This window comes from Hordeum vulgare, chromosome 5H (genome assembly GCF_904849725.1).
Source record: "Hordeum vulgare subsp. vulgare chromosome 5H, MorexV3_pseudomolecules_assembly, whole genome shotgun sequence".
In the NCBI taxonomy this organism is placed as follows: domain Eukaryota; kingdom Viridiplantae; phylum Streptophyta; class Magnoliopsida; order Poales; family Poaceae; genus Hordeum; species Hordeum vulgare.
Genome location: NC_058522.1, coordinates 241062316 through 241067761, shown reverse-complemented (window position 1 = coordinate 241067761; position 5446 = coordinate 241062316).

The window sequence follows — 5446 nt, the reverse complement described above, 5'->3', positions numbered from 1 at the left end:
TTCGGGACACGGTTCAGAGGATATGCAAGCATTGGAGGAGTCGGCGTTGCAGCGGAGCTAATAGGAGTTACCGGAAGAGGCGCCGCCGGCACTGTAGTCACAACAATCAAACTGGCTGGAGGAGCACTCGACACCGGTGTTTTAGGCATGGTTTTAGCTAATTCCGCAGTCGGACGCTGCAGTTCTTCATCGTCCTCCAAGTGGATGACGTTTGTAGCTGTCAATCAACAATGTCAATTAGTCCAATCGACGAATCATATCTAGAAAACTGAGCAGAATGAAGACTTGTCATACCTCGTTGGGAGGTGGCCATGTCCGCAGTGTCCAAGTCCATGGGATCTTCATCTCCAGGAAGCGATGTAACCAAGGTAGCAGCTCTAGCAGGCAAATTCCACTCGGTCATCAAAGGCATGAAATTTTCACAATGACAAAAGAAAGAAAGAGGCAAACACTCACGCTGAAGCGACTAGCACAACAATCCTCATTCGGGACAGAGCCTTCCGAGGCTTGGGAGCGTCAGGATTGGGTTGTTTGGCGGCCTTTTCCGCTAACTCACTTGTGGCAGCTCGGTCACGCTTCACATCCCTAGTGCTAGACGCTAAGGTCTTGCTTGGGGTAGCCGCCGTATCATGGTGATGCTTGGATCGAGACTCAATGTGCGGAGGAGACTCGATCTCTTCCTCACTCTCCTCTGAGTCATCTTCGCTCCCCTTGCTGTCCTCGGCATAGTCGTTGTTGGCGCTGCCACCTTCGCTTTCCCCACCGATGTCAAGCTAATCCCCATTCGGCATGGGTGAATGCAAGTTTGTCCGCTCCTACAAGATGTAAAAATAGCAAAGTCAGTCGGCTAAAGATTCAATCACTCGACAAAGATATGAAAGTAATCGGCAAGGAAATAATTGACCACGTTCGGTGGCTTGTTTTTGGCACAGAAAGGCAATACCCGCTTGGCTTCTAATGGATTGTCGCATGCTCCAGTGATGCCTCTGAGCCACTGAGCCACGACTTCTTCAGAAACCTCCTCTGGGTGCGACCGAGTGGAATCCTCAGGGCCCGAATAATGCCACATGGCATGATCCCTAGCGTGAAGAGGCTGAATACGCCGACAGAGGACAAGTCCACCCCAGTCACTCCGCCATGGACCAAGTTAACTACCTCATTCACCAGAATACCTACCTCAACCTTCTCCTCGTCCAACACCTTTATCATTCTAGGAACAGTCGGTCGCTCCAAAGTGAATGAGGGAAGGCTAGTCGACATATTTGGAGATGCAATATAATTACAATAAAACCAAGTCAACTGCCAGTTCCGGACTGACTCGGGAAGGGTCATCTAAGGATACATTCTCTTACTCCTCTTCTCAATCCCCAGACCACCACACAACTGAATGACATGAGTTCTATTATCACTCGGATTAGCTTTCTTCATTGATTGGGAGCGCACAGTGAAGATGTGTTTAAATAGTCCCCAATGAGGGGGGACAGCCCAAAAAGCGTTCGCAAAGTGTTATGAATGTGGAAAGGTATGTGATGGAATCGGGAGGAAGATGATCAAGTTGTGCACCAAAGTAATTCAGAAAACCGCGGATGAAAGGATGAGGGGGCAAAGAAAAACCTCGCTCGATATGAGTAAGGAGGTGGACCCATTCTCCTTCGCATGGCTCCGACTGGACCTCCCCTTCAGGCAGCCTCCACGACTTCTCAGCTGTCATCTCATGTTTGATGAGCTGCAGAACATCCTCCTTCCGGACGGTTGATGGGAGAAAATCTCCCTGGATCCACCCTGGCGGCAGCGCGGATCGGCCGCCTCACTTCTTCGACTTTCTGGCCTTTTTGGCACGCTCAAGTTTGCTCGTTTGGCCTTTCATCATCTCAGTGGCGGTGGAGGCAGATCTAAGCAACACTCGTGGGGCGGAGATGGAGAAGAAATAGAGAAGAATCAAGAAAAGGCACTGTTCCAACCCTAGCATCGGACGGATTTATAACCGCCCAAGTGAGTCGCTGACTGGTGGGCTCGCCGGATCTTTGTCTATCCCGATAACAGAGGAGGTGCGTTACGTGGCGATAAGGGCGACATGATAATCGAGGCGTCGTTACCCCACTTGCCCTGGTTGTTGCATATTCACCGCACATTGCGCGCTAACCAAAATTTCAAATCCTATGGAATCCGGACCTGACGAAGTGATCCGTCACATCTCAAGATCCCGTTGGTCACTCGGATCAGCTTTAGTGCTCAAATTCACTCGGACGTACTTCACAACAGAATCGATCAGGCTGAACGACGAAGACTTCAATCGACGCACAATTCTACTAAGCCCAAAAGCACTTTCAAGATCTGTATACCTCGATAAAATTTGCATCGACCCCTTCCTCACTCGAACCCCGATCCATTCGGGGGCTAATGATGGGGATATGTACCTAGGGTAGGTCCATAGGCCTGACCCACATGTCCTACCTAAGGGCACTTCATTAAAGACTTGAAGACTACAAGGAGGGCTCCGACTAGATAGCCATAGAGTCTAAGTCACTCGGTAAGCAATCACTCGGAGAATTTCCCCCTTCACTCGACAATCAACTTCCACTCGAAAGAACCAGAAACCAGTCGACGCAGAAGACCAGAAGCCACTCCAGGGAGGCCGACAGGCGAGCATTCGGTTGGTCATCATAAGTAACATTAATTACATACGTTATCAGTAACGTAAGCCTTTAAACTCCACTCATCGAACCCTTGGTTACCGGGTATTGATGAGGGGCAGCGCACTCTATATAAGCCACCCCTCCCCTCTGGCACAAGGGTTCGCACCCCTGTAACACCCATATTACACTCGACACAAAGCTCCAGAGCACTAAGACGTAGGGCTGTTACCTCCACGAGAGGGACCTAAACTCATACATCGGGTGTACAAGCTTGTTGTAGCTAGGACTCTGCCCTCTCCTTTCGTACCCTAGACCTCTACTGCCAGGATCATTCCCACGACAACCATCCCTTGGCACTTGAATACTTGTTGCTCCATTGCTTTGAGCGTTGTCTCCACGCTTCCGGTCTTCTTTGGCCCCTCAACATCACCGATGTGCAACACCCCCTCATGCATCTCAATGGTTTGAGGGTGTTGCGGCACCTCCTCAAGGTAGAGGTTGATGACCCTCTCGGAGAACTTGTCCTTCAAAGCACTTGAAGACGTCATGTTGATCTAAATCTGTTGCAGAAATAGCTCAAAACGAAAACAGGAGATATGTCGTGATACGAAGGTCAAAACTTTCGGGAGATTATATAATGAATTTTTACCGACCCGAAGGAGTATTCCACAAGAAAACGGAGTCCAGAGGGTACACGGGGTGGCCACAAGCCTGCGGGGCGCGCCCCCATGGCTTGTCGCCTCCTCATGCACTTTTCGGGTTGCTTTGAATTTTCTAAATTTTAAAATATTCCAAAACTGATAAAAATTGCCATTGGAAAAGTTTTGGAGTCGATTTGCTTACCGTAACACATACCTGTTACTTTTTGGAGTCTGAAACGTTCTTATAGGCCTCCCTAATGTACTCTTCCAGAGTTATGGTATTGACAATATTAGTTTCAGCATTTATGGGAGTACCTGATATATAATGTTTGATTCTTTTCCCATTTACCACCTTTGGATTTGTGCCTTCTGCGTTGTTGATCTTGATGGCACCAGAATGATATACTTCCTCGATAATGTAAGGCCCTTCCCATTTAGAGAGAAGTTTTCCTGCAAAAAATCTTTAACGAGAGTTGTATAGCAAGACATGATCACCTACATTGAATTCACGCTTTTGTATCCTTCTATCATGCCATCTCTTAACCTTTTCTTTAAACAACTTAGCATTCTCATAGGCTTGGGTTCTCCATTCATCAAGCAAGCTAATGTCAAATAACCTCTTCTCACCAGCAAGTTTGAAATCATAGTTAAGCTCTTTAATTGCCCAATAAGCTTTATGTTCTAGCTCTAGAGGTAAGTGACATGCTTTACCATAAACCATTTTATACGGAGACATACCCATAGGATTTTTGTAAGCGGTTCTATAAGACCATAATGCATCGTCAAGTTTCTTAGTCCAATTCTTTCTAGATCTATTAACGGTCTTTTGCAAGATCAATTTAATTTCTCTATTGCTCAATTCTACTTGACCACTAGACTGAGGATGATAAGGAGATGCAATTCTATGATTAGCATCATACCTAGCAAGCAATTTACGGAAAGCACCATGAATAAAGTGTGAACCAACATCTGTCAGGAAATATCTAGGGACTCCAAATCTAGGGAAAATAACTTCTTATAGCATTTTAATAGAAGTGTTATGATTAGTACTACTAGTTGGAATAGCTTCTACCCACTTAGTAACATATTCAACAGCAACTAGAATATGAGTATACCCATTGGACTTTGGAAAAGGTCCCATATAATCAAAACCCCAAACATCAAACGGTTCAATAACAACAAAGTAATTCATAGGCATTTCCCGACGTCTACAAATATTACCAATTCTTTGACATTCATGACAAGATAAGACAAATTTACGAGCATCCTTGAAGATAGTAGGCCAATAAAAACCAGATTGTAATACCTCGTGTGCAGTTCTATCTCCAGCGTGGTGTCCTCCGTAGGCCTCGGAGTGACACTTGTGTAGGATCTGTTCCTGTTCATGCTCAAGTACACAACATCTAATAATACAATCTACTCCTTCTTTATAAAGGTGTGGATCGTCCCAAAGTAATGTCTTAAATCGTAGAAGAACTTTTTCTTTTGTTGGTATGTGAAACTAGGTGGTATAAATTTAGCAACAATGTAGTTAGCATAATCAGCAAACCAAGGAGCACTGCACGAAGCATTTATGACAGCTAATTGTTCATCAAGAAAGCTATCATCATTAGGTAGTGGGTCATCAAGAACATTCTCTAGTATAGACAAGTTATCTGCTATGGGGTTATCAGCACCCTTTCTATCAATAATATGCAGATCAAATTCTTGTAGTAGAAGAACCCATCTAATAAGTCTAGGTTTAGCATCTTTCTTTTCCATAAGGTATTTAATGGCAGCGTGATCAGTGTGAACAGTTACTTTGGAATCAACAATATAAGGTCTAAACTTATCACAAGCAAATACAACAGCTAAAAATTCCTTTTTAGTGGTAGCGTAGTTTCTTTGAGCACTGTCTAGAGTTTTACTAGCGTATTGGATGACATTTAATTTCTTGTCAACTCTTTGCCGTAGAACAACACCAACAGCATAATCACTCACATCACACATAATTTCAAAGGGTAGGTTCCAATCACGTGGTTGAACAACACGTGCACCGATCAAGGCTCTCTTAAGAATTTCAAATGCTTCTACACAATCATCATAAGAAACGAGTGGAACATCCTTTTGCAAAAGATTAGTGAGAGGCTTAAAAATCTTAGAGAAGTATTTAATAAACCTCCTATAGAA